Here is a 24,096-nt window from a genome sequence, read left to right as displayed (position 1 = left end):
ACCTTTGCATTCAATCGATGCAGCTAGAGACACAAATGATGAAAGCAGTGGTGTTTGATTTGATTGCTATCATGATTGACTATAAATTGACTATATATTAAAACAGAGCATTTGTTTTTGTATGAAATATTCTGTTCAAAGTTCGTGTTGCTGATTCTGAATTAGCCACCAGGGGGCAGTGTAGTCCGTAACAGTTAAAACAATGTGATTCTCTTTTAATTTTTTAAAATATATTTTATATTATATATATTATTTATTCTATACATTTACATTATATTTATATTATATTTGTTATATTGTATGATATATATTTATTATATTATCATATATATTTTGATTTTTAATATTTTAATTTAGTTTTACAGTCCACTTCATTCATAATTGGGTGTCAGGTGGACGTTTGTGTCAGCAGGCTAGCTCGTTGCTGGGTCTCAGCCTGGAAATACATTTCCCATCCATTATCCATCTGGGCCCTCCCCCCCACTCACCCACCCAACACAAAAACTCTTCTCTTGCTTGGTCACTCACTCACTCGCTCACTCTTCCTCTCCCCTCACCCACACCAATCCTCCAGTGACATCACAAGAGTGCATCAATATTTGCAAATATGTCTGACGTCATTTTAATTCTGCTTACATTGATTGTAACCAAGCGCTGCTTGCAACCAATCGAGGCCCTCCGTGAATTAATTTTGCTCAGAGAGCTTGTCATTTTCAATTTATTTGACTTTATTTATTTGTTTGCTTTGCTCTCCGTCTCTTGACATCACCATCGAACCGGCAGGTGTCCAGACCCCCTTTTTTTCCGATCCTATCATAGTGCGTTGCGTATTTCCATGTCAATGTGCTGATCAATATCTCTTTCGAAACAATTCAGTTCTTTGTCACGTCTGGGGTCATAGTTCAAGGGGGGTAGAGGGGGGGGGGGACATTTCAAGGCATGTTAACGCTGAGATAATTTTGGTCCGGAGTGATGCGGATGGAACTTTGCTGTGGTCATAATAACAGCTGGTGTGGTGTATGGGGGGGTCTGCTGCACGGCTGGTGGGGTGGCTGGGAAAGAGCTCCTCCCCTGCGAACCCACCGAGGCTTTCTGCATCTGCTCAGCTGTCGGACCCCCAGACCCCCCCGCACCCCAACTGCATCTCAGTGCTCCATCAGCTGAGAGCAGCAGGAGAGACAGCTGGTCAGTGCTACCGGGGAAACACAGCCTGTTTTTATGTGAGTGTGTTTTGGGGAGGGGGCAATGACATCACTGCCAAAAGTGATCCATTTAAACACATGCTCAGCTATAGAGACATTTTTTAAAATGTTCTAGCCCATTAATAAATGATGGGAGGTGGTTGAGGACATTTGGGTTGAACCACTTGGAAAATGTTCTTTAAGTGCAGCATAATTCGGATAAAGCCACCTTATTTAAACCTATATAGTGTTGATGACTAATTACAGGAGATTTAGCCAAGAAAAATAACACCGTTATTCATTTTGGCAAGTTTCACAAAATGACTTTTTCTTTCCAACAGGCCACACTGAAAGTATAGAGAAACAAAATGCTAGTTTTCAGTTCTGATCAAAACTGGTCCTTCACAGTGCTCAGTCAAACATATTTTTTCTATGAATTATTTTTTATAAAAGTGTCTACAGCAGTTGTCTAATACAAAACTGTTCAATTGTATCATTTTGAATCCAAGCTAACAGGCTAGCTGACATTACTGTGCGCTTTCATCACCACTTTTAGTTAAAACAAAAATGTCTAAGAATAAAATGAAATATAAAATAAATATAAAAAATAAAAAGAAATATTTTCTTTACTAAGCCACCTTAAGTGAACAGAAATGCTTCACTGTTTCCTTAAGGAACATTAGCCGATAGCTTAGCAGGCTAACTTTACTGTACCTTATGTTTGCATGTTTAAAATGTGTTTATCACCAAGACAACCAAATAACTTAACACTTTCCCAAAATACATAAAAATCATCTTTTAACCTAAATTCAATTTGATTTCATCCAGCAAATTCAATGTTGAAGTTGTAATTTGGCAGGCGCCTTTACTTGAGCGTTTTTTTGTCTGTGAACCGATGGCATCTTTTTAACCGCATGCTCGTAGGCACTTTGGGGGGCTGCTGTTGTGATTCTTTGGTTTGGTCGGGGGGTTAGGGTTAGGGGGGGGGGTTAAAATGAGTCAAATTTGAGAGGAGGAGGAGGAGGTGGGAACGTGATGGAACAGAAAGCCGAGCTCTTTTGTCCTAAAAGGTCTGGTCACACCAGGGTCAGGAGCAAACCCCAGCGAGGAAGGAAAAAAAAAAAATCAGACTAAAGAAAAAGATTTACGTGTACTTTAAGTCAATCAAAACAAGTTCCAACCTTCTATTTTGCTTTTACTTGCGAATAAATCCGGAGAAAACTATTAATCGGAGGCTTTTGGGCTTAGCCTCAGTTGCTTGTCCGCAGGGTGGCAAAATAAAAGCTTTGCTTTAGGGGAGAGTCATGGGGGAGGGTGGGGGGGCGAAGCGGCAGCCATGCAATCATATAATCCATCTGTCTGCGTCATAAAGCGCAAAGAAGAGCTCCTCGTTAGTGTGCTCCAGCGACACTTTGCCTTAAGTGGCCAGCGTCCATCTGCTCCAAGCCGCAAAGGCCGCTGGTGATCATTGATCCCTTATTGATTGCGCGAATTGCTTAATGACCACCGAGGTCACCTCATTAAGCATCAGCCGCGCGTTTTAATCGCGCTGGGCTAATTTAAGACCTCCCCTGATTAATTTGGGGGGGGGGGGAATGCACGCTGGGTTTAAGAGGCCAACAATGGATGACAGATGACCGACAGATCCCCGAGTGGCTTTGCAAAGCGCCGCCGATGCTTGGATTGTAAATTCTTTCATGAACATATTGTGTTAATAAAGTCCAAAAAGATGGATGCGCCAGATTGCCAACATTTGTTCCAGAACATATTGTGCAATCATTTGTTGGTTTTGGGGGGGGTCAACCTTTTGTCGCAGGGTTTGACTTCTGGATATTTGGAATAGTGATTTTCTTTTTTTTTTTTTTTTTTTTTTTTTAAATTCTCATCTCTTCTGTGTAGAAGGACTTGGGTGGCGGTCAACGCAACCATTTGCTGCTCTGTTTGTGTTGGACAATCCGTAAATTTGCTTCCTAATTGGCCATCGTTCGTTACACTTGCTTGACCAAAATAAGTGCTGACCACACACAAGGATAGAAGATCGTAAATATTGACCAGGTGCAGCATTTTTTTGTCAGCAAATTGAGGAGAAAAATTAATTTTTAAAAACAAAAGTAGGCCTTGGCTAATTTAAAAAAATGGTTAAATTATAACTTTTTTAAAGTTATTAAAGTAGTACAAAAAAATAGAAATTATTTAAAAAATATTTGTTGTCTTGAGTTATGGGAAAGCCACGAGCCAAAAAAAAGTTTAAAAATAATGTAAAAAAAAAAAAGCAGACTATTTCGCAGTCTTGTGGTTAATTTTAAAACAAAAAAATCTTCTCCTCTGACCTGTTTTAACCATCCTCACCACCAGGGTGCGATGCCTCCTCACGCTTGTGGGTGGGGGGGCATCAGTCACAATTGTTAGGTCAAAAAGTACACACAACACACTATCCATAGCCCGACAAAAACAAAGATGTGCTGTTGAATGTTGTCGCTTTTAACAAGGCTTCATTCATCATCATGCGGTTGCTTCTGCAGTATCTAACACGTAAACAAACTCGTCCCCGCCCCCGCTTTGGCGGCCCACCTCTGGTCGACCACACCCTCATTGGGGTGAACCATGTCTTTGTCTGCCTCCGTGTGTGTGTTTGTGTGCATACGGTGATTGTACTGGATGTGAAAGAGCGCTCTGTGTAAAATAGTGGCTGCAACACTATTCATAGATTTAACTTTAAAGGTAATTGGGGACATTTCCTGAAGTTTTTTTTCCCCCCCATTTAGACTCGACTGTTGCGGGGGTAGTTCGCAATTCTTGACAATGTACCTACAGTATGAGACGATTGTCTGTTTTTGAGATCTATGGAGATGACCTTGACCACCGTGAAGATGCTTTGGGCGCACGAGGCGGCCTTGGTGGTATAAAGGAGGGTTTGAAAGCGTGGGCTTCGTCTTTGGGCTTCTGGGTTGGGTCGAAGTGACAGATTAACCAAGACATGTGCTATTTGTGTCTGCTTATGGTTTCTGAGCTTTAAAATAACACCGTCTCACTTTTGGAAACACACTGCGCGTTTGTTTAAGGTAAAGGCGCGCCGACGTAGACTTTTACTGACACATTTGCGATCATAACGCTTTTGTTGACCATCTGTTTTCTCTTTTACACTTTTAAGAAAGTTACAAATGTTAAGACATAGCCTGTAGTTTGACATCTGTACATTGTGTTAATTTCCATCCATCCATCCATTTTCTGAACCGCTTAGTCCCCACGGGGGTCGCGGGAGTGCTGGAGCCTATCCCAGCCGTCATCGGGCAGTAGGCGGGGGACACCCTGAACCGGTTGCCAGCCAATCGCAGGGCACACAGAGACAAACAACCATTTGCACTCGCACTCACACCTAGGGACAATTTGGAGTCTTCAATCGGCCTACCAAGCATGTTTTTGGGATGTGGGAGGAAACCGGAGTGCCCGGAGAAAACCCACGCGGGCCCGGGGAGAACATGCAAACTCCACACAGGGAGGGCCGGAGGTGGAATCGAACCCGCACCCTCCTAACTGTGAGGCGGACGTGCTACCCAGTGCGCCACCGAGCCGCCATGTGTTAATTTCCATTGGCAAAAAAAAAGTTCTTACTGAATACTTAAGTAAATTTTTCTTTATAAATCTCATTCTTCTAAAGTAACTGTACCTGTACTCGAGTACAATTAATAAAATGTTTGAGGACAAGATTTGGTGATTCACAGGATAGACTATTCAGAAGTCATTCTCACAGCTGACACAAGGGGGCAGTAGAGGTCCATCCTCTCCTCCTGTCCAGCTGCACCTTCAAATAAAATGAATTGCATGATTACAAAATAATGCTCATGACAAGACTCGTGTGTCACCGATGATGAATGAAGAAAGATCCTGTTGTGTTGCTTTGTGTAACCAAAAGGGGGAGAAGGAGGGGAGAGGCATTGCCCTCTTCCTCCCATTGTTCTCACCTGGGTGCAAACAAACAAACAAACTTTCAAGTCAAATGGGCTGTTGCCACAGCGATGGACAACAGAAACTAAAGCCCAACTTGTCCCCGCGTGTGTTCGACACTGTTAGATGAGAACCAGAAAGCAAATTGGAGGCAAAGTGAACCCGCGGCGTCCATTACATAAGAGAACGTATACGTTGGGAGTTCAGTGACTGATGAGGCCCGAGGCTCGCGATGAAAAGAGATAAGAGCGCCCCGGGGTGCAGTTCACCTTCCAACAAGCATTTCAAACATGTCACTTTACTCGAAAAACATTGGCGTGAAAACTGATGTGACTCCCAACAAGCCCTCGGGCTCGTGGATATCTAGTCTCAGATTTTTGGGCTAAACTTGAGCCCGAATTATAGTTGACCTTCGATCTGCAGCACTTCAGTGAAGTTCTCAGCGGAAAGGAGAAGAGAGTCAACGTTTTCCATGTAATGTGCTGAGTTTACGCGTGGACTCACCCACCGCCCACATGCCAGGTCGCTTTCACTTCCTGATGGTTGTAGTTGTTTCAGTATGAATCGATGAAACTCGTTTAAAAAAACTAGAATTGCTGCACATATACAGGCAAGAGATTTGTGGTTGGGATCACGTGTGAATTGTGTCGGCAGGCAGTGCGGCTTCTTTGCGAGTTCCAAAAATAGCCGTCCAATGTTGATTGAAGACTCGTGACCTCAATTTCAATTTCGCAGACAGGCACAAATCTTCATTTGTAAATTTTGTAATTTGAGAAAGATATAGCCCCAATTAACAGCATTACAGTTCATTTCAATGGGGAAGTTTGATTTGCTTTATGAATAATATGCAAGGTGTGGCTCCTCTTGTGTGTTTCACCTTTTAGGACAAAAATCGGTCCAGAACTTGTATGAGCATCTCACCCCGACTGAATTGGCTTAATGGATCCCTCGGAGACATTTTGTGTCCACTGAGCTTTCACTCATTTACCACACGAGCTCCGGGGGATGTTTGATTTGGAGTCCTGCTGTCAAATAATTTCACCTCCGCAGAGTTGATGATGTGTTTACACTCCGCTCATCGGGAGGAAATGCTGACTCGCTGAGAGCGTCAAGTTGTGTGTCACACTCTCGGTCAAAGCAGGAGGTTGTGCTTCTCAATGTCACATTTATGACATAAGCGCAGAATTTTAATTAAATATATTTGGGGCCAGACTTAATATAGAATAGAAAATAGCCAAAGTGCTCGTAAGGAATTTTAGCCCTCACTGCCATTTTTCTGTACATCACCTGGAAATTTACAAAAGTAACAACAGCACCGGTACTGGGGGCGGGGCGGTGTTGAGATCCAAAGTGAATCATTTGCCAAAATGGCCGCTGCCAATAAAAATGGACAATAGAAAGAAATGCCTCGGGCTGTTTAACAGCCTTTTGCGGTATTTAAAATGCATCCACTCTTGCACTTACTGGGAGCTTAAATGAGCCGAGTTTGTCTCGTTAATGACCTATGTGTGTGTGTGTGTGTGTGTGTGTGTGTATGTGTGTGTGTGTGTGTGTGCGTTTGTGTGCGCGCGCCCACAAGGTGGTGGACAATAGAAATACACACAAACGCAAACTTCCCTCCGTTTCCCGACTACTTCCCGCCCTCTGAATGTTTTAGAGGATTAGTCAGTGAGAAGTGACATCAGACTGAACATGTGGACCTTGACCCCCATGTGCGCACACACACACACACACACACACACACACACACACACACACACACACACACACACACATAGGTTGCTGAGTCATGCCTCTATAGTGTTGCGCTATAGGAAAAGAGAATGACATCATTGCATGCGGATAGTCTTTTGTGCGTGCGAGCGTGATTCAGACTCTGACTCACCGTCTGTCTGCCAGAGGTGGCCCTTTCCTTGTGTTCCTCTGGTTTCCCGCCAAAATCTCACCCCCCTCGCAAATGTTTGTTCCCTCCAAAAGCACACCACCCTCCCTTTTCTCCTTGGCCTTCTTTTCGATCAACTCTGACCTTTGACCTCCTGCTCCTGTTGACTCAAGAGGCCGGCACAGGCCACTCAGAGCTCCTCAAGCCTTAGGCGGTAATCACTGCATGTGTGTGTGTGTGTGTTTGTGTGTGAGTGCGTGTGCATGTGTGTGTGATTGCGATGTTTGTTGTAGGTGTGTAGTGTTTTTTTTTCCACACAGACTACATTTCTATATTTTTATTTATATATATTATATTATTATTATATTATATTATTATTTTCATAAGTTATTTTATATATTATTTTTTGCGTGACAGCCAATGTGTGGCGGCTGCTTTAGAGCGCCTCATTGTTTTCGAAACTAATTATCGAAATTGGATAACAGCAAACGTGATGATCTCTCACAGAAAGAAATATCCGAGTCCAGCGGCCCACACGTGCAGCAAATGCTCGCAACTGTCCTAGCGTGCCATCAGTTAACTCTCCGTCTCGACCCGCCCGCGTAGCCCGTCATGTGACGTCATCGGGGGTCGGAGGGGAAGCTGCCAAGCCAACGCAAGCAGCCTTGCCTTTGGCCTTCACAACAAAACCCGACTCTATTGGACCCGCTTGACCCGCTGCTCGTGTTACAGAGCACAAGAGAAATAGTCAGAAGTGAACCATAGATCATTTTCACATGTGGCAAGTGATGATGTGGAAACCAAGCAGTTAAGACTTTTTTTTTTATTATAAACTGCACCCAGATTTTGTGACATCTGTCCAATTGGATGTGTCGATGTCATCACAGTGGTTTACCATGGTGACAGATGCTCATCATGCACTTCAATCACACTTCTTTTGGAGTTATTGCCCAAATATGAGATGCAACTAATGCAGATGGAATGAAGTCAATAAACTGGAAAGGGAGGGGGGGGGGAGTCAAAAAATCTGTGAGAGCTGTAGAGAAATGTGATGGCGAGGCAGATAAGAGGTAGCGATACAGGCGGAGGAGGAACAAGGAGGGTGTGTCCTCTCTCCTTGCACAAAGTGGCATTGTGCGTTGAGCCCTGCACACGTCAACAATGGCTTTGAGTGACAGGAGGCTCCCAAATCTCCTCCGGGTCCGCAACGGCGCCTTTGTTTCCTGGTCTCGTATTGTGGCGGACAAAGGGTGCGTTGCGGCCGGCAGTCAGTGTGTGTGTGCGTGCGTGTGTGTGTGTGTTCAAAGTGTACTTTTACAAGTAACTACTTTACACACGCAAGGGTGGACAATCGGGAAAAGTGACTCTGATTAGGATCTTCCGTGACACCCAGAACATCAGAACCCACATTGTCTGGACCAGGTACTGCGACAATGGAGCTAGCTTGATGGGACAAATTGTAGCATGCCATCCGTTGTTTAGAGCAACACTACCTGGCCGACCAAACAGATGTGCCGTTTGACAAGCTCGACCCCGTCCTTTTGCCAGCGCTCGCCAATCCGTGACGCGGGCCACAAAGCCCAATTGCGAATCGCCTTCCGCTGTTTCTCGAAGACCCGACCTGGGGGCCGAGCCCCGCCCCGCCGTCAGATGTGGCCTAGCCAAGTGTGGTGGAGTCTGCCTGGTTTTAACGCGGCGGGGGCCCGGCGGAGGCCATTGTGCGAGGTCTTGCGGCGCAGCGGGTCGCCGGCAGAAGCCGCCTGGCGGGAGTCTTTGAAGACGGGCCAGCGGGGTCCGAGTTTATGGGGATAGTTGGGATGTAGAGAGGAGAAAAGAAGCAAAGGGGGTCAGGTGGAGGGGGGGAGTCCCTTGGAGCAGCAGTTTAATAAAGATATTTAATACCACAGAGGGGCCCTGCTTTGACTCTTTGAAGGGACATGAGCTTCAAGAAAGGAGCCCAGACAGCTGATTGTAGAGACAGAATCCAAAAAAGGGAGGGCGAAGGAGGATGACACTCATGAGACACATAAAAGCAGAGCCATAATTGCCAAGCTTTTTTAATTAAAAGCCTCTTTTGAAGACACAATTTGTAAGGTCGGGTCCAGTCAGCATAAAAGTCGCAAGCCTGGAGATTCAGGATCGAGGCCAGCTCAATGATATCAACTTGAATTTGAGTTCTGATTTGTTTGGTGTGATAAAAATCATTATTGTGAAGCTCCGTTTATGTTAAATCCCTGAGACCATAAGTGCGCCACAACTTAGACCTGCTTTCACCAGGTCTAAAATCTAGTCTACCTTCTGTGTGAGGCAGATTTTGGATCCGTACAACTTCTGGCATGTTTGACTTTAGCTGTTCCACTGCCGTACACAAATTCTGAGAAATCTTGCTGACACAGCAGCTCTGGCTTTGCCAGTGGGCTGCCCTTAGAAGGGCTGAAAGGAGCTTGTTGTCCCATCCGGCAACCGTGGGCAGAATTTCAGGTCCATTGTGCCCTCAGAGACCACTAACTCCTCCATATTCATCCAAGCAGGGTGGAATCTAATAAAACCTTGGACTCAGGGGAAGCAATTGTTATCCGGCGTCACACGCCGACAATGCTTCCGCTATGCGGGCTATCCCAAATAAATCGACTATTGAGAGCCTAATTTTGAGGGTGGATTTAACCATGTGAACATGCATGTGGGCAGTTGGGACCTTAGGTTGCGTTTTAACTGAAATTATAGTTGGAAATAAATTATAATTACTTCTCCAACTGGTCGATTTTAGAAAGTTCCACAGAAGAAGAGAACCTTGTTTGGTTGAGGTTGAAGAACAATCGTTAGAGCATGGTGGGTAATGCCAGGCTGGCCACTACAGGAAGTATCACGTCTAATCTATATGACTCATGAACTCGTTTGTTTCCGTCTTGGTTTTGGTTTTCCGTGTTTGTCAGCTCACTTGTTTTGTTCAAAACACATCTTGATGTTCTTTTTTTTGTTTTTTTTGGGGTGAGTTTCTGTTTGTACCCGGGCAGCTGTTGAACCACTTGACCCATTTTTCACTATGAATCATGTGTTGGGTTTATCTAAATGACAAACATACCGTCTTATTATTGATGATATATTGAAACCCAGGCACAGAGAATTTCTTTCACTGTGAAGCCAACGAATGGAAGGTTGTTAATAGCTTTGAGGGATAATATTTTAGAACGAGGACACAAAAGAACATGAGCCGACAAAAATCCCAAATGTTTCCCCACCAGATTTGATGCTGATATGCTGTACGCGTAACATCCCAAACATGTGCAAGTCATAAGTACACCCTCGAGTCTTAACCTTTAAATTTTCAGCGATCTTCATTTAATGTCTGACTCCCGTTTTTTTGCTGTGCTCCAGTGCTTTTCTTTGGCCTTGCTTTCTCTCTGGTTGGATTTTGGATTTGGTTGGAATGTGTAGTTGCGTCCACCCGCTGATTGTATATTTGCATTCTTTTCCCTTGGAAATTCCAATGAAACCTGGACAGAGTTCCAGCAACCCGAAGGGTCCCGGCGTCCATTTTGGTTGCGGGCTGTTGACTTGTCTCATTGTGACACTTAATGGAGTAAGAGATAAGAGTAGCGGGCAGTGTTTAACGCGGCAGTCGTTCTGGCTCCAGCGGCCGACCCGCTGGTCTGTCTCCCTGTCTGGCTGCAGGCGTGAGGTGTCGGGTTTCTCTGCTGGAAGAACAATGGGGCCTCCAGCCTGAGTCAGCACTCTGCGGCTGCCCCGCCTTCCCCGCTAGTCGCAGGCTTTTTCCCTCCAACAAATGCGACCAGCCAATGGGAGCTTGGTGTTGGGGGGGGGGTGCAGATGTACGCACCAAACAGGAGGAAGTCAAGTGGGGGTTGGAAAATTGGTGGGGAGGAAAATAATGCCGTGCAGGCTTTTACTATCTGTGCAGATGTGCAGCAGGCCTGAAATCAACCAGCAGTTCTCTGAAATGGCCATGACTGCTGCTTTGGTGCATGCAAGAGAAAGCACACACCTGGCAAAATTGAAAGTGCTTACTTTTATTATTATATTATATTTTATTTATATTTTATTGTATTTTATTATATTATATTTATTATATTAGATTAGATGTATTATTTTGCTTTCTGGCATAAGCTTGAAGATTTTATGCTAACACTTGTTGCTATTTTGAACTGTTCATAATTCATCCGATTCATATAAGAAGTTGTGCACCTGAAGAGACTTTTTCTTTTTGAGTGGAAATGAAAAGACACTACCATTTTTTTTTTGCTTAGTTTTAGCTGTGACTGTTTTTTATGCTCCATAAAGACGAGTTGAGTATAGCTCGCCTTACACGCAATAAATCCTAAAAATTCAAGGCTTTAATCCATAATTATTTGCTTTCTACTTTGCGACGATGTTGCATTTACATCCTCGCCACTGTGTCGGTGCTCAGTGGATAGAAGAGATTTCTGGAAGCAGACTCCATGCCTTCACGTGGATTTGCAAGATGCGGTTACAAGTTCAAAGGCGCGTTCCCAACTTGGTGCGCACCATCTGCCGCCTCGTGTAAGCTAAACCTCCTTTATTTATACCAAAAAAAAAAAAAAAAAAAAAAAGATGAGGCCGCACAATAAGCGCTGAAAAGGAAGACGTGGCGCGTTTTGATGTCTTTAATCCTTCCTTGTGCTCGGCGTGTCATGTCCTAGCCTTGGGTGGGTGCCACGCTTGTTTTGCATGATTGTGGCCTCACAAAAGGACGGATGCCATTGAACGTTTTGTCTCGACGAGCTCCAGGAAGTCATCTCAGACAGACCAAAAGACTGCTGACCGACGCCCTTGTTTGGCCGCAGGCGGAGGCACAGGTGTCAAATGATGCTTTCATTACGCTGGATGTTTCCGTGGCAACGGTTTGCATTCAGGCCGTACGTTTACATGACGACCACATTTTGATGGTCCGAGTGTGAACTACAGTATGGGATAAAGTAGCAGTGCCAAAGAATTCCCTTATTGTTGGCAATGATTTCATTTTGACCTTGGTTTTTTGTGTTGATTGTCTTTTAGAGCGTGTTGGTGTTTTTTTTAGAAGCTGCTTTGTTTTAGTTGAGCTTTCGTTACTTTTAGTTAACATATGGAGCATTTGTTGAGCGAAGTATTGTGTAGTAAAAATAGATAGAGTAACATTTAATTCATAAATAAATAATAAAAAATCTATTTATGAATAAATTAAAACGAAGTCAAATTTAATTCCCAGGGAATACTGTACATTTAAAATCCACCCGAAATGTATGAAAGTAATTGACAATGACGAAAATGTCACGATTTTTCTTTGTCGTTTTAGAAAAGAAAAGCTGTAAATTACTATATACTGCTTTCATTCTATTTTTTTTTTGTTTACAAATTGCATTTTAGTCATTTCATTCATTTGCGTTATAATACCAAAAGTTATTTTCACCCATGAACCCAAACAACAAACAAGTGGCTTTCAGAACAGACACACTTCAAAATTTGGACATACTTGCTTTTCACTAGACAGCAACGACTCCACACCCTGGCGGGTGCACGCTTCCGTCTAACAGCAAACTCCTGAGCTCCTCTTTCCTGGAACTCGGGCCTGTTTCCTGCGCGGTGTGGCACCCCCACATTCAAACAGATGTCCCCCCCGTTGAGTGCGTAACAAATTGACAGCCATTTTTCTCCCTTGCTTTCAGGAGCTTGAGGGGCGTGCCGTATTTGAGTGTGCGGCGGGGGCATCTGACCCTTTCAGGACTAATTATAAACACCTCCTCCTTGTTAAAAGATACTACTGCCTGTATTGATGCTGTCGCTGCCCTTCTCTAGTCGTGATGGAATGAAGCCTTCTCATTCATATGCACCACCAGGGGCTGCACTCCCTGGCCACAACATTAGGTACGCCTCTTTATGCCAGAGCAAGTGTAGTGACTCTCTGAACGGCAAGCTCAATTTATGGAAACATATCATAGAACAATTTTTTAGTAGTATAGAAATGAGTTCAATCCCTCCCACATGGTTGAGGCACCAATTTTGTCATTTGAGTACTTGCTGATACCGAGTAGCAATATGTGATGATGCCAGTTGTAGATTTTATTTTAATTATATATTTGTTTAAAGGAAAAAAAAAAAAAAACGGGCTTAAACAGGGCTGACATGGCAACAACTTGCATAGGCTTGTTAAGTATCGGTGTCGATGTATCGGTGCACTTTTTCAGAGTATGAGTACAAGACGTGTCCCTACATTGAACACGAAAAATTATTAAAACACAATATTAAAAAATGTGGTATCAGTGTTCTATTGTTAAAAAAATCATATATTAAATATATTTATTAATAATTAATTAATAATATTAAAAAAATGTGGTATCAGTGTTCTATTGTAAAAAAAAAAAATCACTATAAAAAATTTCTGCGGGTTAATGAGAAGATAATTTGACCAAGTTTTTCTACAATATTGTGTCGCAAGTAAAGTGCAATATAATTTGTTGGAGATTTGGCAAATGTGATGGTTTTTAGGGAATGTTTACTACAGTTCCTTCAAGATTTTAATTTGTTTTTAGTAAAAGCACTTTCTGTCTGTCTGTCTGTCTGTCTGTCTCCAACACTCATTATTAGTTGATGGTTAGCTTGCTATGGAGCCAGCCGGATTCCAGGACTGCTCAATCGTTATTATTTGTAACTTTAAATCAACTCAGGTACACACACAGACACACACACAAACGTGGTTTGTCGGCAGCCTCCTAAATGAGCACCATAAAGCAGAGAGGGGGCCGGCTCCAGATCCCCCCCGAGCTCCGCTGTTGCCTCACCCTGGCTAAGAATGCTCTGTTCAAACGTTGGACATTTATGGTGGGTGATATGGAGGCTAAAGTTCAGAGGCCAGGTCCAACACACTGACGGTGTCGGTCGGTCGGTAGGAAGGAAGCGGGCCAGTAAATACTCCGAGATGGATGGAAACGTTGTTTCTCCAATGAGCCTCTGTCATTCTGAAGCGTAGCTTGTAATCAGCTTTTTAATTTTTTTTATTTTTTTTTATGACCTTTAATAATAATAATTTCATGTTTATGTTGACCGTGTCAGAACCCCACCCATATCAGGAAACCAACCCAGTCGTGGTTTCGAAGAAGCCAGCTGTATCTTTTTTATGAATCTGTTTGGGAGGTGCCACAGGCCACAATGATGACGATAGTTCACTTCCAGGAAAACAAATACCTGAGAGAAAAAAAAATCATTTTCACATCGTCTTCTTTACACGTGATTGAACCGTCTCCACCTCCCGAGTGTGTGTTCTTATCGTGTGCGCGTGCACACCTGTGCCTTGCGGACCGATGCTGTTTTGATGTTGAGTGACATGTTGGCTTGACTTTAGCTTTTCAAGGCCGCGTCGTTCTTCAGACGTTTGCTTTGCGCCATGTCAACAGTGACCCCCCCCCCCCCCCCCCCCCCCCCCACACACACACACACTTTGCTCTCCATACACCCCCTTCAGCAGGGCCAGCTGTGTGGATACAATGCAAGGAGCAGTAATTGAGGAGGAACGATAGTAAAGCGCCACTCTGGACGCTTGTCTGCGGATGTTCGCCATCATGCATGAACACCGGGGTCAGCGAAAATGACAAATTCAATTGGTAATACGCTCACTTTCAAAATCTGCAAGTCGATTATTTTTCAGATTTACCGTTGCGTCTCATGAAATGCCAACTCAAGCCTGTTATTTTCCAGTCGTTTGTCGCGTGGCTATTTGCGATGGCGGCGCTTGCGATCCCAGACGGGATGGTTATCCTCGTGGCATAAACGGGCAGGACTGAAGTGGAGAGATAACACGCAGGACAATGCCGCAGCCCAGGCCACACACGCACACAGAAAGGCAAACGTGGGTGGTCTCTCCAACGTGACAAGGGGTTAATCACGGTGCATGGACCGCTAAAACCAGAAACACGCTAGCGCACGCATCCGTACGCACGCATCGACACAAAGGCTCGGATGAGATTGACTGCTTTCAGTGATTTCGAGGGCTCTGCGTGTGTGTGTGTGTCATAAAGCTGCTAAAAACGTTCTGACCGAATAGGTCACCGAATGTTGTTTTGAAACCATTACATTATATATATTATCACAAAGAAACTAAAAAAAAAAAAAATTACATGGTTTGATCAATTCCACAGTGATCAGTTTATTAAGGGAACATTTAGTGTGGATCAATGGAGAAGTGGTTACATGTTGGTTTGGAACTAATGACCTCATGTAATCATATGCACTTTTTGTCTGTACAAAAAAAAAAGCGTATTTCTCTGAAATATTTTTCACAAAAGTGTGACTTATCACGATGATTATTGCGCAGAAGTGCTTTAGGCTGCCCACAATAAAAAGCCCCTCGAAAATGTGCAATGTTGGAGTGTAAACAGATTTTTTTTTTTTTTTTTTAAGTCTTGTCTCCGGGTGAGTCCAAACAGCTGCTATGTTTTCTTCTCACTCGTCACGCACCTTCCCCAGTCGCACTATTTTTGGAAAAACAAAAAGTCTGGCTTTGCTTTTGAAGTACACACGGACACGTTTATAAAAAAAAATCCCTCTCTTGTCCTGCCACTCAAACGCCAAACACATTCTTTATTTTGTTTTTGGAGTGTACAAATGCGCACTACCCCGCCCCTCCTCCTTCCTTTTCTCCGCACATGACGGCCACAAATAAACACTTACTCTTGTTCTTCAATTGACTGACTCATTATGGAGGAAAAGGCCCTGAGACTCAAAGCGTCATCATTCATGTTCAAATGAGCGTTTGTTTGCTTGCAAACAAAGAACAGCGCCGGGCTTTTCATTGCAATTATCGTACACACTTTACATTAGGCACGCTGATTGTATATTTGTTTTGTGTTCAGGTGCCAAGGAGCCGGCCGAGGCCTCGCTGCCACGCTGGATAAAGAGCAGATGGCGACCCGGACCGGGCAGCCAAGCCATTCACTTTCCTCGCCGTCTATTCAGCACGGCGGCGGCGGGACGACAGGTTAGTTTGGTTCTTGAACGCATCGATGTCACCAGGCGAGGAAAAGGAACAAACACTTTTGAATATATTCGAGTGGGCAGCCCAGTATGTTGTGTTATTGAAAGAATGGGCCTACACCAGAACTGGATTTAATGAGGTTAGTGAGTTGTGTTTGTCATCTATAGCTATTGAATGCAGCAGAGAGTAAGATGATAAAAAAATCTAAATTAATAACCAACATTCTTACTAAATATGTGGCAAAAAAATAAATAAATAAAATATTATTAAACATGTGGTAAAACAAAAAAAAATACACAAAAATAAAAAAATAGAAAATAAAAAAATACATTCTTTCAAAAAATCTTAACATTTCGAGTAAACTCAATGCAAAAAAGTCATATTGAGTAACGCCCCCCCTCCTTCCCCCCCCACACAGCAGTTAACTAGCCTTCAACTGGATCTATTCAAACACTCAACCACAAAGGAGCTTTTCCTCAAGCTGCTGTCATTTCAAAATGTAAATACTGTGTAGCCAATTTCCTCTAACATGTTTGCGCAGCTCGTGAGGCGTGAAGTCACACCGTGCTTCTCATTTTGGATAGCTCCTCCACACGTGTGTTTTGAAACAAATACGGACGAAGCTGATGGAACGCGGACAGATGGAAGGCCATTGGTGTTGACTTCAGATGGACGTGATGATCTGAGTGATCTCATGAAATCAAGGCTGAACTTTTTAGTCACAACACGAAAATTGATCTGCTGGGGACATTGATAAATATAGTTGCGTGTTGTCTGCATCGCCACAATAATCAACTTTGCCGTTTTGAAGCATGAGAACCAAAGCTAACATATGCAGACCGAACTAATGGGGTCCTAGCATTGACCCTTGGGGTACCCCATATTTAATCAGACTCAATCTTACATCGTTTTGTACTTTAGTAAGACTTGTTTTTGGACTGTTTTGTGGTCGGAAGCCCGATTGAACTGTCAAAAAGTCCCTTTAGGTTCAAGAATTTGAGGATTGTGTGGATTGTCAATCGAGATTCAACAAAAATGTCACATTTTCACAAGCGCCCTTGGCCGTTTTGTATTAGGTATCAATCAAAAGCGATCGTGTTCTTTGTCAGATGGATATGCGTGTATCACATGGCAGCTCTCCGTACCTTGGGGGGGCCTGCTTCGGGCTGGCGTTTGCTTCCGTCCTGGCTCCCATCTGGCCTTTATTGTCTGCTTGCCCGGAGCGACAGGTGCTATTGTTCCCACGCAGACAGTTGCCGTATTGGCACACTTCTGAGGTATAGCCTGTCAACGCACACACACAAAAAAAAGCAGAAATCACCTTCTTGGCTATTTCCTGCGAGACGGGCCGTGCCGAGACAGGAAGAAGCATCGGGGTCACGTCGGGGCTCCGGAGGCTGGCAGGTGTCTCGTCTGCGGCGTTTCCCGTGAGAAGCGTAATTGTTTGTCTTCTTCTCTGTGAAGTATTACTTCAGAAGAACTGAGTCGAGAGATTTAATGAGAAAAAAAAAAAAGCCTTCAAAGATGGTAAATGACAAACGTGGCATCTTTGATTTTGATGTGTTGTGACTGACACAGCTGTAATTTCATGGCGGGCAACACGCGAGGCCGCAAAACCAGCAAAGTGCTTGTGAACATCTTGTACGTTACTTTTTTTTTTTTTTTATTTCCTCTCGCACGAGACACGGCGGGCCACATGTGGTGTTCGAGTACGTCGTCAGCCAGTGTGGTTTACAGGCAATAGAAGTGTACCTTCTAAAAGTAATGAATTTATTTCTTTTGTACCTTTAAAAACATACGTTTACAAACAGGAAAGCATCAATAAAATACATTATGACATACGCTTGTAACATCCGTACCTCAAATCCTCTTTCCCCATTGAAATAAATGGAAATACCAATAATCAGTTCCGTTTCAGTCGACAGCAAGTGGCGAAAAATAAAATAACTCACTCTTGCTTATTTTACGGTTTGACTTTGCCTTTTAAGCTAGTGGGACTTTTCTTCAATAATTTATTTGCTTGTTTTAAATGTGTAGTCTCTTTGTTTTATGTTTACTTTGACAGTCAAGGTTGGCAATAAACCAGCTCAAAGCTTCTTTTTTGATAAATTGTCGACTATTTGACAAACTGCTGCTTATTGTGAAGAGCCGACTTGAGGAATCACTTGTACTCCGATTATATTTAGTCACATGACAACTATGATTTACTCCACAATGCATGATTCTGCTTTTTGCGCACACAAAATGTCCTCCAATTCTAGAATGACCCATATTTTGTGTTTTGGCACACCCAAATGGGCTTACGTCAACATGTAAATGACCAAAACCAACATTTTTTCTTTTTTTCGTTAAGCCAGATTAATGTACACGGCCCCTTGTGGGCTCGAAGTTGACCTTTATGCATTTACGTGGCAACTTGACGTATTTGTGCAGTGAACAAGCGGCGCAGTGTTCGAACTCCGCCTCGGGAGAATCCAAACAGAGAGCTAGCGAAATGCATTTGCAAATGTAGGGGTTAAACGCGCGACCTTTGCCATAAAGACTTCTGTTATTGGCTTTCGTTGGAGGCGGCACATGATCACACACACACATGCACACGCACGCACAATGATCCCTGTTCAAATACATGCATACAGTCTAAACAAGGTCCCAAATAAGACGCTTGAATGTGAATTCCTTTGAAGCGCGAGGAGACGCTGGAGCGGCGGCGGCGCGAGCTAGCGCGTGTGTCCCAAAATCCCTCATCAAGGCGCCTCGTCACTCTCGTAAACATCGCACGTGTCTGCGGACAGCGGGATTATCGGTTGGGGATGAAAGGTCAGGTCGCGGCGAGCGCCTGGGATCAATGGGGGAATCTGAAATAGATTGTTTGACTTTGATGCGGAAATGAAAATGACAGTCTGTTCGTGTTCGCTGAAGTGAGCGTTATGTGAAGCCGACGTAACGCTGCTTTATTTGCTTATTTAACACATTTAACACATCTAGGGCCTAGATCGATGGCGGGGGATCTTTGACTATCTTTGTTCGTGCGAGACAATCAAAAACAAATACTCTGATCGTTTTGGCAGCATCTACATTAAAAAAATGATGTTTGTACCCGTTTTTGCAGAATTTAATTTTATGGAGACACCTGGGAATACTTTTAAATTGCGCAAAAAAAAAAATCTCCTTTATTGGATTTGATTTATGTGTGAGGGAACTCGCTGAGGAAATTGATACAGGCCTGGAAACAAATGGGATCGTGCAGAGGGGGTTAATGTAGCTGCAGGTTAATGCAGTGTGTGTCATATGAGTGTGTGTGTGTGTGTCAATGGGACATGTTGTCATGCATCACCAGCCGATTGTGAGCTTCTGGGTGGAAGCCTTGGCTCTTTCTCTGACTGAGAAAAGAGCTGAGCGCCTTCCCAGGAGTGCTGACCCCTCCGCCTCTGGGAAGCCGTTTGTCTGCCTTCCCGGCGCTGCTGAAAGGAGGACGCTTTAACCAGCGCCACGCCAAGCAGCGCTCGTCTTGAGTTTCACCTTTTACCAGCTTCCCTCGAGGATGCTCTCGCTTTTCTCAGTTTCAGGAAAACATGACGGCCTTTTAGCCCAGATGAATTGCTGTGGTGTTACAATGCCGGACTGCAGTGTGCGAAGGTTCTGCAACAAGTGGTTAAAAAGTGAAGTGTGGAGAGTCTCTGTAGTGTGAATAATGTGACTTTCTCCTATTGTAAATGAAGTATGTCGAGCGATGATTAACAGCACATCGCCATAAAGATACTTTTATTTAAGGGTGGGACAAACCTTGATCACAATAAAATACGAGCGGAAAACTCAAGATGAGCTAAATTGTCACCATGTCTCAGGAGATGTCCTTGCCCTGGACAGGAAGTCAGACAGAATGTTTGCCAAATGGAAAGATACCAGGGCGTCCCTGAAGGAAACCCAAGAGCGTAGGACACCGGATCAGCGGCCGGGTCGTCGTCTCCATATCCGTAGGTACAATAGAAGCCGCTCCACTAAGCGCCATTCAGCGCAGGTAACAGATACCACACTATCATGTACGCTGAATAGACAGCTAAGTATCTGCTGGTCTTTCTTCACATGAGATTGTGTCATGGTGGCACAGGCGGGGCAGAAACCAAAAACAGCAGGGTCACTTTCACCTGCGGGTGACATCATTGGCCAGTGGAAGTTGTGCCAACGTGAAGCAAACCTTCTTTGCCCAAATGACAGCAATGCCTTCGGGCTTTCTTTGGCCTTGGAGATGTGCCTTTGTTTTGATTTTGGCACTCTTACGCTGTTTATTTTGTCAACGCAAGGAGCAAGCCACATCTGAAAGCAGAGATTGGATCTCCTCCATCTCAATAGTTGTAACTCACTTGTGCTTGAGTGTATGTCGTTACTTAACGTTGATACATTTGTTTAGACGGACACACCTTATGTTGCTTTAGCATTAGTGCTAATGTTTACACTTTTACATTTTATGCTAGTCTGTGTAAAATCTAGTTAGGATGTTTTTTTGCTTTTCACAGAAATACTTTAAGCCGTTAGCATTCACTGACATAATTTTTGAACCAACATTAGCGCTAGCGGTTAAAACTTCCTAGCACGTAACTTTAGCCGGCATTAGCATCAATTAGCATTTGAATGGCGTCGAACAGCAGCGTTTTGAGTCGGCAGGCCGACTCCACCTGAGTCGTCTCCCCCTGCCCTCTTGTGTTGAGGGAACGAAGCAAACAAATTCACCTTTGTCCCCGTAGTGAAAGTCATTGCGCTTCGGCCACATTCCTGCATAGTTAGAGAACACGAATGACTAACTGAGACGTTTTCGGCGAGGCACATTCATTTTCTGACTCATCTATTTCATCGAACAATCCTATTGGTTTAGAAAAGCACACATTTAACGTTAGTAGTAGCCATGTTGTGTGTTTTAATAAAGTCTAAATACACGAGATGATAAATTTGTACAGGCAGTTTAAAAAAAAAAAAAAAAAAAAAATCCGTTTGACCATGACTCATACTTAGAACATTGGGGTTTTATCTGAGATGCCACAAGAAAGCAAAAGTATTTAAAAAAACAAAACGTTTTAGTGGTTAGACCTGTAAAATATAGCGAACATGCTTGGACATGACTATAACCTGTGAATGAATGGAAATCATGCCAGGAAGTATATTATGTCTCCATCTTGATAATAATGCGCAGCAATTTGTCAGAGTGGAATTCTTTCCCATACAACCACTCACAATTTGGACAGCTTCAAATATAAACGACTTAAGGTCAAACCTTCCCTCCTTCTAAATATATTACACCATAAATATTTGGCACGTCTGATATATGAATAAAAGTCCATTACGAGAGGAATATTTTGTCTCGGTTTATACGATGAACCTCATCTTTAAATAAATATGCTCATAATCCAAATACACTTAAAATAAAGATTGTTATCTTGATCTTTCTCGTTCCTCTCATCACTCGTTCCTGCTGCCACTTTCTTTCCGTGCATGTGCCCCCCCTCCCCTTACTCCCCCTCTTCTTCATGCACGTTGGACGGTATTCAATTCCGTGCGGCCCACGGGAGAGCGGGATGTGTTTATTCTTGTCGAGCCTCGGGCTATACAGCTGCTCTTGATATTAACCCTGGGACATTTTGTGCTGCGCATCACATGAGAAATGTAAGATGGAGATTTTTTGGTTGCTCAGCTCAGGGAGATGTTCGGCCATGTTGCTTCTTCTCGTTTCATTTGTGGCAATGGCTCGTAACTTGAACAACTCGCATTTATTATCAAAAAGTGACTTTTTAATGGCTCGGTTACAAATACGCTAACCCCGCCTCCATCCTGGTCTCAGGTTTTGCAATTTTTTGGGGGTACAGTTAATAACAGTTTTAGTCTACTGTAAATTTTGTTCATATTGGCTGTAATTTGACTACGACCACACGATGGCAGCACACTTGTTTAGTTTGAGATGGTGTTTAAAAGAAGAACGAAACAGGAAAAGGCTGTAGTTTCATTTTGCAATTTTATGATTAAAAAAAGAAACAGAAAGCGCAATTAAATTGTGTATTTCTAGATCAGGGTGGGCGGCTCGGTGGCGCACTGGGTAGCACGTCCGCCTCACAGTTAGGAGGGTGCGGGTTCGATTCCACCTCCGGCCCTCCCTGTGTGGAGTTTGCATGTTCTCCCCGGGCCCGCGTGGGTTTTCTCCGGGCACTCCGGTTTCCTCCCACATCCCAAAAACATGCTTGGTAGGCCGATTGGGCACTCCAAATTGTCCCTAGGTGTGAGTGCGTATGGTTGTTTGTCTCTGTGTGCCCTGCGATTGGCTGGCAACCGGTTCAGGGTGTCCCCCGCCTACTGCCCGATGACGGCTGGGATAGGCTCCAGCACGCCCGCGACCCCCGTGGGGACTAAGCGGTACAGAAAATGGATGGATGGATAGATCAGGGTGGTCTGGAACATAACTTTTGTGATGAGTCGTGTGTCAAATTAAACAATGGCATTGTTTTGAGCTGTCGGCAAAAATCAGTAATTGGTAAAATAATGCGTTTGGTCACACAGATCTGTCAGACCGAAAGCTTTTTAGTTTATGACAAAATGACATATGTGTTTGTCTTTGACTGTGCCTTGTTTTGACGGATGTGTTGGATGTGCCGCGGTTTTGTCAGGTTCCAAAATTACAATTTTGAAACGGCCCCAAAACCGAGTCCAGTCGAGCCAAGCAGAGCTGAGTTGAGCCAAGCTTGCCCGCTTCTGGAATAAGTATTCCTATTCAGCAAATACAGTTTACAGCCCGTGAAGTACAAATCAGAGCAGAGATAATTGAATAGACACAATCTTACAGTGCGCACAGTTGACAAGCCATTTATCAAACGATAGCTGTAAAAAAAAAAAAAAGGCACTGGCACGCACACTGGAAAAAACTCATACCCCCCCCCCCCCCCCCCCCCCCTCGCTCAAGTTGTTCTTGTAATTGAGTCCTCATGTCGGCAATTGCTGCATTTGTTTTTACAGCCCAAATTCAGCACATTATTTTAATGAGAGGGGGACAGAGGCCTCGCTGCACCAGCACTTTTAAAGCTACTGTTTTATTGGCCTCTTAATCCAAAACAAATGTTTGTACTCGGAGGCTATTTGAGACGCTACCTGAATCCATTTTGTGCTGAACATTTTCCGCGGAATGAACATTTTTGTTTCACGCTAAATGAAACGGCAACATATCGTTAGCTCATTAGCATATTAGCATACGTCGGTTTGAACTTACTGTCACGTATGATATCAATAGAAATAGCAGTACACTGAAAAAAAACGGAGCGGGACTTAAAGCTAGCTCGCTTCGTGCATGGCAAATATCCTTCATGAAAGCCAAAGGAACCTCAAAGGAACCAAATTGCTGTTTTTTGGGGAGGGTAGGTCTGGAGGAACATGAAGGGCACATTCAAGCCTCCGGGCAAATCAGTCTGGGGAGGCTTCCAATCCGGCTCCAGTGGTCTAAGCGTTAGTCTGCAGACATGTGTGGCGATCTGCATGCGATTAGCGCCACTATAATTTGCGTTGAGTCATCATTTGGTGGCCAATGATGCCACGTTGGCTGGAGGAAGCGCGACGGCGTCCCGCCTGGCTGACTTCTCCACCCCCTCTTCTTCCTTCTGATGCCGTTTGGCCCCCGTAAACTTGATCCAAAATAAAGACCTCAATTGACGTAACCGCACAAAAGTACACTTAGAAGTGACAGACTCTTTAGAGTGGATTTGCGATTTGTTCCGAGTGATGGATTTCCCCTCGCTTATGACTTTAAAGCTTCACACCAAAGAGAAGCATCGTGAATTGCTTCTCTTTCATGCCGCTTCCTTTGATTACAAGCGTTCGGTGAGCATCAGAGGGCGGTTTGGACTTCCCAATATGACCCCGCCATCCCTTCCTGATTTGTGCCGGAGGTGCGGGTGCCATTTAGTCGAAGTTGTGTAATGACAAGGCTCTCTGGACATTGATCCAGATGGTGGCTACTAAAGCCGCCTTTTAATTAGTATCTCTCATTAGTTACCACTTCTTCCCTGTGTTTGGGTCATCAACATCTTGTATTATTTTAACCTGCTACAATTGTATCACATTGAAGCTTGGCAAGA

The 24,096-nt window shown here is 43.9% G+C and overlaps 1 long non-coding RNA gene across 1 annotated transcript in view; it reads left to right on the top strand.

The window, feature by feature from the left end:
• LOC119124946 overlaps nucleotides 1-24,096 on the top strand; it is a 42,787-nt gene that overhangs the window by 1,994 nt on the left and 16,697 nt on the right. The window contains exon 2 of the long non-coding RNA XR_005098373.1: nucleotides 15,870-15,994. This is a non-coding gene — a long non-coding RNA (uncharacterized LOC119124946). The remainder of the gene's footprint in view (nucleotides 1-15,869; nucleotides 15,995-24,096) is intronic.

Source organism: Syngnathus acus, chromosome 6 (genome assembly GCF_901709675.1).
Source record: "Syngnathus acus chromosome 6, fSynAcu1.2, whole genome shotgun sequence".
NCBI classification, from domain to species: domain Eukaryota; kingdom Metazoa; phylum Chordata; class Actinopteri; order Syngnathiformes; family Syngnathidae; genus Syngnathus; species Syngnathus acus.
This window is presented reverse-complemented; position numbering and strand designations above follow the sequence as displayed.